Here is a 12148-nt window from a genome sequence, read left to right as displayed (position 1 = left end):
AATAGTCTATTCTCATAAATTGCCCACAGCATTTAATGGTAAATGTATTTTCATATCTAAAAGAGAAAGGAACACATTAGGTTAATAACACTGTCTTTGAAGCTATAGTATTCATTGTCTTTGTCTTCTCTTGTAATGCCACCAAGATCCACTCATTCATTTTAATATTTCCCCCCCTTGTTTCAGAAGTAGAAGTTAGTTTAATGTCTGATTCTTTTTTTTTAAGTAACCTTTTAAAATTATTCATTTCGACATGAGTAAGGAACTAATTACTGAAATTCCTGAAGTATTAGTTTAGTGATAAGCATGTCACTTTATTATAATATCATGTAATGTGATATTATAAGCTTACATAAGGAAAAGAGTCTTCGGGAAATAGTTACGTGTTTGTCTTAAATAAATTCTTCTTAGCCCTACACATACTGCTTTTCAGTTACCTATTATGGTCAAGTGTTGGCACTATGATAAAGACTTAGTCCGCTTAGTAATGATTTACTAGGCAAAACTACCAAAAAATGAGCAGCAAGTTCTAGAAGTACCACAACCTTCACATATCATGATATACTGTAGAAGAAACAATGCAACAGGAATACTGTGGAGAAGATCTTGGTGTAGTACAGTATGTGCTACTATACAAATATGGCAATACCTCTGAGATACATAACTCAGTACACCCGTTAAATATCTGTGGAACTTTATGGACCAGATTTGCAGCTTGAGCAAGTCATCAGAACATCATGGGCTTCAAGGGAGCTTTGTCAGTTTAACCAGCTGAAAGCCTAGCCTAATGCATGCTTGGATGGAATTGTTAATTACTTTTTCTGCACAGTTTGAAACACAAACGGAACATTATTCCTTATACCCAGACAGACTGCATGGAACCAAGTAATATGGCATGCTGATTCCACTATTAATCTGCATGTGATACTTCATATAAAATAACGTTTCCCAAGCCCTCAATTTTGATCTTTATTTTTAAACTTGTGGCTTGGAAACATGTCTTTTAGGTGGGAATACTACGGACTGATTGGTTTCAGAGTAGAAGCCATGTTAGTCTGTACTCGCAAAAAGAAAAGGAATACTTGTGGCATCTTAGAGACTAACAAATTTACTTGATCATAAGCTTTCCTGAGCTACAGCTCACTTCATCGGATGCATGCTCAAATAAATTTGTTAGTCTCAAAGGTGCCAAAAGTACTCCTTTTCTTTTTACGGACTGATTGTACACTATATTGAGATATTTTTGAATACATGCAGAGATGGCTTTGTACACTGGGAATCTATCTAGTTGGGGATAAAAGTCAAACTTCAAAGGGATAGTGATAGGTCAAACCTTAAATATATTTTTAAAAATAGAGCCTCATGCATTCTACTAAAACTTGTATCTCTCTTCACTGTCATTTGCATTCAACACTATTAAGATGACATTCTATAGGATCTTCTTTTGCTATGGAATGAAGGAAACAATCAAAATGGAGTTTGTTCATATGGACATGAGTTTCACATGCACCTAGAATAGTAATAGGACCAAGAGTCCAGAAAATTGCCAAGCTGGTTGTATACATTTTCAGAGGGTAAAATCACCCCATCCCATGGAGTTTTCTTTCTTGCAATGAGTAACAAGTTGCATCCTTGGATGCCACAGATCCCTTGAGGGCCATCTGTAGGGAAGCATGTGGCTCTGCAGCCCAAAGATTCAGCCAGCCTACCTTCAGTGACACCATGCTGCTTGAGCTTCCTCTACCAGCAGCCACCCCCCAAAATCCCCAAAGGACATTTTCACATTGCTGAATGCTGCAGATTCCCTGCAGGGCTTGTGTGACCCCAGGCCACTTCCTCTCCATTACAAGATCCACAAACTTTGGTTGATGAGGATCCTGTGCATGGCTACATGAGAGAGCTTTGGTGGTTACTCTGCATGCACAGATCTATGGAGCAAGTACCACCTCAACATTACAACACTCAATTTATTTTCACGGTGTATTGAATAAGTGTAAGAGCTGATAGAAAAATTTCACCTGAAAGCTGACACTTGACATTTCACCATATTGAAATATATCTGACCTGAGTCTATTTGCCTGTATGATATCATATTAGGAAGTTTATAAGGTGTAATTAGTGAAGAATTTTGTCTGCTATACCTTTCCCATGTTGATATTTGATTTAGTGCCTACACACTGCTAGGAAGAACCACTTAAACTCAAAGTGGCTGTTTGAGGTCTGGTTTAAAGCCTTTGAAATTATGGCACCTAAGTTAGACAATGCAAATATAACTCAACCCTTGTTGATACTGTTGTACATACCCTTTCTTGTGCTTTTTGAATTCTGGTTATTAAATATCTAACCTCAAATATTAATGCTAAAAAAGAGTTTGACAGAGCATACTGATTAATATAGTAAGATTTACCGAGTGAACATATAATATATTTTGTCAATTACATGTCTTCTTTAGACTCTTCTTTACATTTTCATTGATCTTGTGTTTCCTAACTGTAGATGTGGTGTGGATCCTTGTTCTCATTATTCTTAAGGAATTTCTTGCGACAAAGTATGGCTTTGTTGTATTGGAAAGCTACTATTTAGGCTTTATTGTAAAGCATATGAAAACCCTTTCTGTGGGGAAAATACGAATATGTCCCTGCTTGAGCTCAAATTAATTTTCATTAAAATATTTTAAATAGTTTTTCTTAACATGGTGGTACAAAAATCAAGGAGCACCCAGCTCTCTGTCAGTGTACAAGACACCATTTGAACCAGTTGAACAGCCCTCTGTTGATAGTTGTATAACTTTCCATGGAATTTGAGTCTGTGAGGCCACCTCAAGTGTAATGATACCTTATGAAGGAGGAAAGACTGCTGTTACCATGTGCTGAGTTAGCTGGAAGAATATCAGATGTATTCCTTCCAGAAATTAATATGTAAATATATTTAATCGAACATTTTATGTAGTGTGCGCTAATATAAGATATGCAAGACATTTTTTCTTCAGAGAACAGCAAAACTATCCATTCCTTTTCATAGTAATTAATATATTAATTATTTAAGTGAGAAATCATGTGAGACAGTTTTTCAGAGATCCTGAAATGTAAAAGCAAAAGGTGTCTTTAATACTGATGCATGTGTTATCTTGTTCACTTCTACATCCACCTAGAGAAGCAGCTGTTGCCTTGGTAATATCTGTGCTGTCATGTCTGAAGCAGCACCTCCAAGAGATGTTACATTTTAGCGATGGTGTTACAGCACCAGAGAATAAGCTTGTCAGCTGCTGTACAGTAATTATCTGACGTATCAGTCTTTTAGAAATGGGGTTGGTGCAAACCGAAACCATTTAAGACCCAAACTTTAAAGACTGAGTCAATGGCACCTGGATTTTAATCACCTCTGGATTTAACAGTCAAAACTAAAATCACCCCATTTTCTAGCAGCGTCTCTTCTGTAAAAAGACTATGATAAGCCGAAAGAATCAATGTGCAATTTAACCATATATTCATTTTCAGAAACCAGCTTTTGTGTACGGTAACTATCCTCTTGCTAAGGAATTGTGTAATGTGTATCTTGCACCTCCTTCCCCACTGTTTTTGTTTTCAAATGGGTGGTTGTTATACAGCAGATATAAATTGACAGTGGCTGCTGAACAAGTGTGGGTTCATTTAATTTTTAGTTATGACAATCCAATAAAGCCTTACATAATTTTATTAAAATATTCAAACAGAGTCACTAAGGAGCAAAAACCAACAGTGTAACAAAACGGACCAATTATTTGGTGCCACAAAACAGGAGAGACCAACAAACAAAGCTAGCAAAGCCGGAACAGAGACTTACGGTATATAAACCAGTGGAGACACTCTAGCCTGTTTCTGTTAAAATATGGTCACATGAGTTTTCCATCAGTTCTGAATCCTTTCAAAGGTACTCTGAATAATTAAATGTTAGAACAGTAATGTAAGTTAAAAGTTATTTAAATAAAAATTATTTTAATACAGAAGTTTAGTATTGAACCAGACTGATTTACAAAAAATTAAAACCTTCAAACTGATAAATAAGTGGAAGCTAGACATTTGTACAGCAATTGAAATTGCCACAGAATGGGAAGGAATGCTCCTAGGAATGCACTGATGCAAAATTTAGAAAAATATAAGGCAACAGTGGAAGAGAGGGAGATAACTGTAACAAGGTTAGCATAAAAAACTAGAAGATACATTATACAACAGAAAGAGTCAAGAAAACAATGAAGTCTTTCAATGAGCACTATATGTACTTTTCTAGTTTTTAGTGTCAGGGAAACAAATGTTGGCTTCTAAGAAATTGTTGTGGTGAAATCTGACACACCGTAAATGGTGACAAAAACAGAGCAAATGGAAGATTATGAAAGGGAAGAGATTAGTAATTCATAGGCTGAGTTTTAATTTGTTTGTGCCTGATTTTGTTTGAGCTGGCTGAAAGTTTGACAGTTTCTATGCGGGACTGTAGGTTTTTTAACATCAAGATTAATGTAAAAGTCTAGATATTTAAACTTTTGAGGACCATTTTACACAGCTGTTCTAGATTAATTTTAAGTACTAGGTGACTTTCTGAAAATTGTGTGATATTTTAATTAAAATACTTGCTCCAGAACCCAAGAGCAGCGTCTCAAAGACAGTGAAAGATATGCCCATGCATGTTTTCCTTACAGATTGCTGCACTAATTAACTCATTCCTTTCTTTTGTGTTTTCAGAAAATCATTTTTATTTCATGCCTATTTGCCAACACACATGCAGGATTCAGACTTGATGTTCATATCCTACCACTGATTTGTGTATGTACATACATGTATCTAAAAGAAAAGCAAAAAGAAAAGGAGTACTTGTGGCACCTTAGAGACTAACCAATTTATTTGAGCATGAGCTTTCGTGAGCTACAGCTCGTGAGCTGTAGCTCACGAAAGCTCATGCTCAAATAAATTGGTTAGTCTCTAAGGTGCCACAAGTACTCCTTTTCTTTTTGCGAATACAGACTAACACGGCTGTTACTCTGAAACCTAAAAGAAAAGCAGGGCTTTAAACAGTGAAAGCCATCTTCTTTTGCTGCCAAAGCCCTTCCCAGTTAGCATAGTGAGGTAAGGTCTGATCCTGCATGTATCCTAGCCTTTTCACATACTAAACTTCTATTTTCTCAGACAAGTAGAGAAAGGGACTAACTTTTAAATACATGTTTAACTTTGTTCACATTATCATATGCAGTATGTAGGAACTTTTTGTGCCTAAATAGAGCACATATTGCCTTCATATTTTTCTATGACCACTTTAATAGATAAACTGATTGCCCCCCCCGCACCTCCAATTATAATAAACCACCTTCTAACAGTCTCCTTAGACCCCTATTCCTACCCCACCTAAGAAAGAAGTTGCACTTTGCACCATGTCCAGAAGGTTTTAAAAGTCTGAGCTCTAGTGTAACAAGTGGGGGAAAGCACGTTCCCAAGTCAACTGGACCTCACGGAGGATGTCCTGCCAGCAGCACTTCTCAACAGAGGGAACTCCAATTTGAGCATTTTTGCTCATCAGAACTGAAGTATTCCATGCCCATTTACTGTTGCTGTTTTTCCTTGTTCAGATGTCGCATAGAACATGAGGGTGGGATTCACCGAGGCACACAGGCATCTAACTGCCACTGGAGATGACTAACTGCAACATTTAGGCCCTGCTTGCATTCACAGAACACCTGCTTATCTGCCGTCTAACATTGTAAGCACCTAAAGTTCCTGGATTCCTAAGTTTCCTCTGGTAAAGACATCTAGGTGACTAACTTTTAGCAGCTGGGCATGTGCACTGAGTCCTGACACTGCCCAATTGTTCAGTACCTAATTCGCTTCTAAGCCCCAGCATTGTGCAGGAGGTCAGACTAGATGATCATAATGGTCCCTTCTGGCCTTAATATCTATGAATCTATGAATCTATGATTCACAAACTAGGAGTCTTCCTTTCCTGTGCTGCTTTTGGAGCCCAATTGGATAAGTGTGCTCAGAGCATATCTAAACCGACACAACACCCCACTTATAATCTTTAGCTTGGTCATTAGAGCATTCATGCAGTATATGGGAGACCAGGGTTCAGTCTCTCTCTGCCTGCTTTGTGGTGCAGGGAGTTGAACTTGGGTATCCCATCACCCCAGACGGTGCCCAAACCACAGGGCGATAGGATTTTTGGGGCAGGGCAGGAGTGCCACTCAGTCTCTCCTGTTGAAACTGTTCCACAGTGTAAAATAGTTAAATATTCATTGGGCCAGACAGAGGGTTAGAATGACTTTATAGACCTCTCACGTAGGAGGTGGGAGACCGAAGTTCCAGTCTTCCTGTGCCAATTAATGATTAATTATCTATACACAGTGGAACAGCTGAGTGTTGGGTGCCAAAGCCCCCTTTGTGAATACTACCCCAAGTGTATTGGAATTGTCTGGGCATTTAATACAAATTTATCCAAAACTAAATTAAGTTCCTTTGCAAATCCCTACCATCCTTCAGTGTGATAATGGAGCTGAATTCATTGGGAACATAAGGGCCAATGCTCTCCTATGTAGGTTAATGCTGCCTGCCAAAGGTGGGAAGATTCTGGAAGTTTCCACTTAGTTTCCTCCAGGTTATTTGTGTCAGAGGGTGGAAAGTTTGCCCCCAAAATCCACAGTAGGTGCTGGAGACAAGAGCCATCTGCTTGGGTGCCCTGTTTTTTTTTCTGCAGCTGGACTCTCCCAGTCACCTTTTGAACTCATAGCAATATAGGCCTGATCTCTGCTGACGTGCACTCTCCTGCTGGGTTCTACCTTGCAAAAGTTGAACCCCTACAGGATAATATTGACCCAGCCAGCATTAACTTGTACTAGGTTTCCCTATGGTATTGTGCGTGGAAACAATGCAGCGTATAGCATCCATTTTTTCAGCCTTGATACCTCCAGAAGGAGGCAAGAGAAAAGGATAGAGGGGTATACAGTGGAGTTGCCACTTACCCTGCTATACCCTCCTAGCCTGGATCCTTTGATTGTGCTCCCGTTCCATTCACCACAATGGAAAGGAGAAACCAGATTATTACTGTTCATCTGGCTCTTCCCACATGCATTCTCTGGAGAAACTTTGGATCTGACCCAAGGCCATATTGGGAAAGAAGTGTCAGAGTAGATTTTGAATGACATCTGATAACAGTTAAAGAAATGCTCAGGAAGAAGACTATGCATAGGGAACTTATATAGCGCATGCTGTTTAGAATAGACAGATGGCACCCCTGGAACAGGAGTATACACTATTTGTGTGAGTAGAGCTCAGAATCGGTAATAATATATGTAGGAATTTGATGCTGCTCAGAATCCCAATCCGTCCATTTCTTTAATCTGGGGGGCAAATTATACCCCGATACACATTCTTTCAACTTCCGCTGACCATTAGCGTTTGCTTAAATTTATGAGTGGGGCTAAGTGGGTAGAACCTATGACATTTCCCTCAAGGACACTTCCTGCTTAGGATATTGGCACTGTTAGTACCATCTGTAGCAGCTTTACAGTAACTGCGACTGCTTCACTGGAGATGTAAAACCTGCGTTTAAACACTCAGCACATCTCGGGTATATTTGCTGCAAATTAAAACTTCTCAAGCTGTGCTATACTTGCCACTTGCCCCAGTGACCCTTTCCCCAGGCAGTGTTAACACCTCTAGTGGGACAGAACATTTTAAAATTGCAGTATGAGAAATGTTACACTTAACACACACACACATAACAGCAGAAGAAAATTAACTTCTATAAAGCCCATGTAAACCATTTTAATATTGTTTCCAGAAGCTAAATCCATCTCTTAGCTCAGCATCAGCAGTAAGCTGGTATACAAACAGGTTGGCTTTTCCAGGAGTTCAAAGAATATAAGTACATCTTCACACAGAAATAGGGAACACAGCAGGAAACCAACAGGATGTAGTTACGATTCATTGTTTACACTTGTCTCTACTTCCTAAACAGCCCAGGCTTAACTGATAATGATGTGTTGTCTTGGATGAGTCTCCTGGGGTTGCTTTTATGTGTAATGTCTCATGCCAATCTGTCAGCACATAGTATCTTATTTCAGTCTCACATATTCTTGGGAGACTAATGACTGGCCATTTTCTTGATCTAGACTAGGGAGGTCTCATCATATTGCAAAGGAGCTGATATATTGTGTGTACCTCCCAAGCACCAGAACAGAGCCCTCCCAATTGGACATAAGAAATTTCTGAGAAACCCTCATGCTTGCTATTTTCTCACCCACAGTTTATTCTTCTGGATTTCAGTATGGCATTTTCTTTGATCAGACCTTTGGCTTTGGTATCTGAGAAGTTCAAAGTTAGAGACCACTCCACTGGTAACCATTAGTTGTGAGCCCAGTCACCCAAATGTATATTCTGTCCCAGAGCCCACTGCCTCATGGGGCAGCAAACTTGATTAATAACTGAAAACACTATCTCTCAACCTCATAGCCTGTTGAAGCTCTTTTAAGTGTTGATGTTTGGAGGATGGATAGCTGCTGATGCATTTTGCATAACCAATAGGGATTTGAACAAGAAAGTGTATTTTAACATTGAATTTCTATCCTTTGGCATTATTTAGAAGCAGGGTCACAAATATTCAAGTGCAGCAGGCTTAATTAGTGTTTGAAAATTCCCATGAAGTGGAATTTAATTACAGATTGAACTGAAATCTATATACTCATTGTAAATACCTCACAATGCCAATTAACTGGAGGTCTATGCTAGCAATCTATTCCTAATTTGGAGTTAGGAAGTGAGTGGGTATTTTTGGCACCTATCTCTAGCTCAGGTACAAGCTTGTTTTCTCTCCCTGTTCCTCCAAAAAAGGCATCACAGTGATAAATTTAAAATATGAGTTGTGTATAAAGCTGGTGAGATTAGCATTTGTAAAATGGTATTTGACATTCAGTATTCCTTTGTTGATGTGATAAGTGGATTTCTCTTTGAGTCATGCAGCATGAATACATTTATGACCCACAGAAATTAGTTATTGTCCCCTGTATAAATGATTTTTTAACATAAGTATTAGAGCAGTGGATATTATGGGGACGGAGTTGTCATGCTCCACTATTGCATCCAAAGCGCAAAATTTCTACTAGTGAGGAATTAGTACCTGTCTACCACGCATTTCAAATTGTGACCACATTATTATGATTAATCATGTTTATTCTGGTAGTGCCTAAGGACTAGCCAGGAGTGGGGCCCGATTGTAGTAGGTACTGTACAAACAGAGAGCAATAGACAGTGCCTCCCCTGAAGAGCTTACAGTCTAAACAGACCAGACAGACACAGGGTCAGGTGAGGAGGAGGACATACAAGCAGACTGAACAATGTGGTGGTGGCAAACACTGTGTTAGTTCCATTATTTTTGATGGTGTGTGGAGAGGGACCTGGGTATAGTTGGGAGGGGGTCAGCTAAATGGAAAGAAAAGGGAAGACAAGAGGTAAGGGGGATGGGGCAGGTTTGGAATGAAGCTCAGATGAAGAGATGTTGAGGGTGGGGGAGGGTTGGAACAAACACCCAGTTAGCACAGAGCAGAGTAATTCCAGTCAAAACTGAATAGTTCTCTCCATGTCCGGAGGTCCTTGCTTTGGGTGCTTCTGCTCCTACTGGGTACAAAGTTGCTGGTTACTTGCTGCTATTTAGCCTCCAAGGCCACATGGTGGAGGGGGAAGGGAAAACATCACCTGGGTTGTAGTTTGCTCAGAATAGGGGGGTGTCTTCCCTGCACAGCTTTTGGTTCAGGGGGTGAATCCAGGCCATGCACTCTTGTCTAGATGAGAGATTAGCACCTGAAATGAGATAGGTTAATAGGGTGGGATTTATCCCATGGTCTTCCACTGACCCTCCTTGTCATTGGTCTACAATACTGATCATATATTGACAAGATGAGATCTGCGTTTCTAATGATTTGGTGGGATGTCATAAATATAAAGGGAAGGGTAAACCCCTTTGAAATCCCTCCTGGCCAGGGGAAAGCTCCTCTCACCTGTAAAGGGATAAGAAGCTAAAGGTAACCTCGCTGGCACCTGACCAAAATGACCAATGAGGAGACAAGATACTTTCAAAAGCTGGGAGGAGGGAGAGAAACAAAGGGTCTGTGTCTGTCTGTATGCTGCTCTTGCCAGGGACAGAACAGGAATGGAGTCTTAGAACTTTTAGTAAGTAATCTAGCTAGGTATGTGTTAGATTATGATTTCTTTAAATGGCTGAGAAAAGCATTGTGCTGAATAGAATAACTATTTCTGTCTGTGTATCTTTTTTGTAACTTAAGGTTTTGCCTAGAGGGGTTCTCTATGTTTTTGAATCTAATTACCCTGTAAGATATCTACCATCCTGATTTTACAGGGGGGATTTCTTTATTTCTATTTACTTCTATTTTTTATTAAAAGTCTTCTTGTAAAAAACTGAATGCTTTTTCATTGTTCTCAGATCCAAGGGTTTGGGTCTGTGGTCACCTATGCAAATTGGTGAGGCTTTTTATCCAACATTTCCCAGGAAAGGGGGGGTGCAAGTGTTGGGAGGATTGTTCATTGTTCTTCAGATCCAAGGGTCTGGGTCTGTAGTCACCTAGGCAAATTGGTGAGGCTTTTTACCAAACCTTGTCCAGGAAGTGGGGTGCAGGGTTTTGGGAAGTATTTTCGGGGGGAAGACGCATCCAAACAGCTCTTCCCCAGTAACCAGTATTAGTTTGGTGGTGGTAGCGGCCAGTCCAAGGACAACGGGGGGAATATTTTGTACCTTGGGGAAGTTTTGACCTAAGCTGGTAAAGATAAGCTTAGGAGGTTTTTTCATGCAGGTCCCCACATCTGTACCCTAGAGTTCAGAGTGGGGGAGGAACCTTGACATGGGGTATGTGAATGCATTCTTGTCAGTTGTAGGTATTTTCTTTATCTTGATATACTTCTATTATTTAGCTAGCAGAACAACAAACGTTCTGTCAGGTTACCCAAACATAAGCATCTCAGCTGAATGGCTTTTTTCCCCCCAAAGTGATAAGATTTGATTGCTCATTTTGTGTCTGTTTTCAGAATGTCATGCCATTTGCTGACTGACTTTGGCTTTGCTCACTTTGTTGTGGGAAACTAAACAAATAGTGCAAGGTGCACTTTCTCCATGGGGCTTTTAAAGTCAATATAAGCCAGCTCACCTGCTAGCTTGACATTTGAAATTATCTACTAAAAGGTTCTGTTTAGAACTGGGTATTACTTTAAATGAAATTTGGGTAAAGGAGAAAACTAGCAAGTGTCTCCTTGCTTGTTACATGAGACAACGTCAAGTTTTCTGAGGCTAGTGTTAATTTATTCATGTAAGTATTCAGGCTGGTTTTTCCCACTCACTGGTTATCTTACTTGCTCCTGGTCTGTCTTATGCATGGGCAGTGTGCTCTGAACTGAAGGTATTATTAGGGAAACTGAATCACGGTTCCTTTTAGAGCAAATTATCTATGTTAGCTACTGCTTCTGTGCTTAAAAAATAAGGTAATTTCAAGCAACTTTAATAGGACATGTATGGTAGGTAGCATAAATGTGAGACAATATTTCAAAAATGTTTCTAAAGGTTGTGTTTGTTGCATTAATTGTTGAGCTTTGACATTGAGTTCAGCGAGTTCATCACTGCCCTGTTTTTTTCACAGAAAGAATGCTGGTAGTATCTGATGACTTTCTCTTACTTTATGCCTGTCTACTTTGATGAATCCATGTACATTAAATATATGCAGACAACGCTGACCCTAGACACATCAAATTCTCTGCTACTTTTCATCTTGTGTAGACATGTAGATTTGTGCAAAATGATTATTAGGTAGAAGTAGAATTTTACACCCATTTTGCACAGGTCTAAATGACTACACAAGCTGTAAGTCAGTAGATAATCAGGCCCAGCAAACTATGGTGGTGATCTCCTTATAGTGTTTAGCCTAGTGGTTAGGACAGTGGGATGTGGGAGACCCAGATTCAATTCCCCCCTTCCACATCTGATGTGGAGCATGGATTTGAACTTGATCTCGCATATTGCAGGAGAGCACTCTAGTCACCAGGCAATGGGATATTCTGGTGAGGGTCTCTCTCAATCTGGCCCATGGAATCTGTTCCACTTTGTATAAATAATTAATAATTAGAACAGG

General features: G+C 39.6%; 1 protein-coding gene across 18 annotated transcripts in view; it reads left to right on the top strand.

The window, feature by feature from the left end:
- Window positions 1-12148, top strand: part of ATP2B2 (ATPase plasma membrane Ca2+ transporting 2) — a 748369-nt gene that overhangs the window by 403120 nt on the left and 333101 nt on the right. The gene's annotated exons all lie outside the window — the stretch shown is intronic.

The sequence above is a fragment of the Caretta caretta genome, chromosome 7 (assembly GCF_965140235.1).
Source record: "Caretta caretta isolate rCarCar2 chromosome 7, rCarCar1.hap1, whole genome shotgun sequence".
Lineage (NCBI taxonomy): Eukaryota > Metazoa > Chordata > Testudines > Cheloniidae > Caretta > Caretta caretta.
The sequence above is the reverse complement of the archived record's forward strand: the minus strand, read 5'-3'. Positions and strand labels throughout refer to the sequence as shown.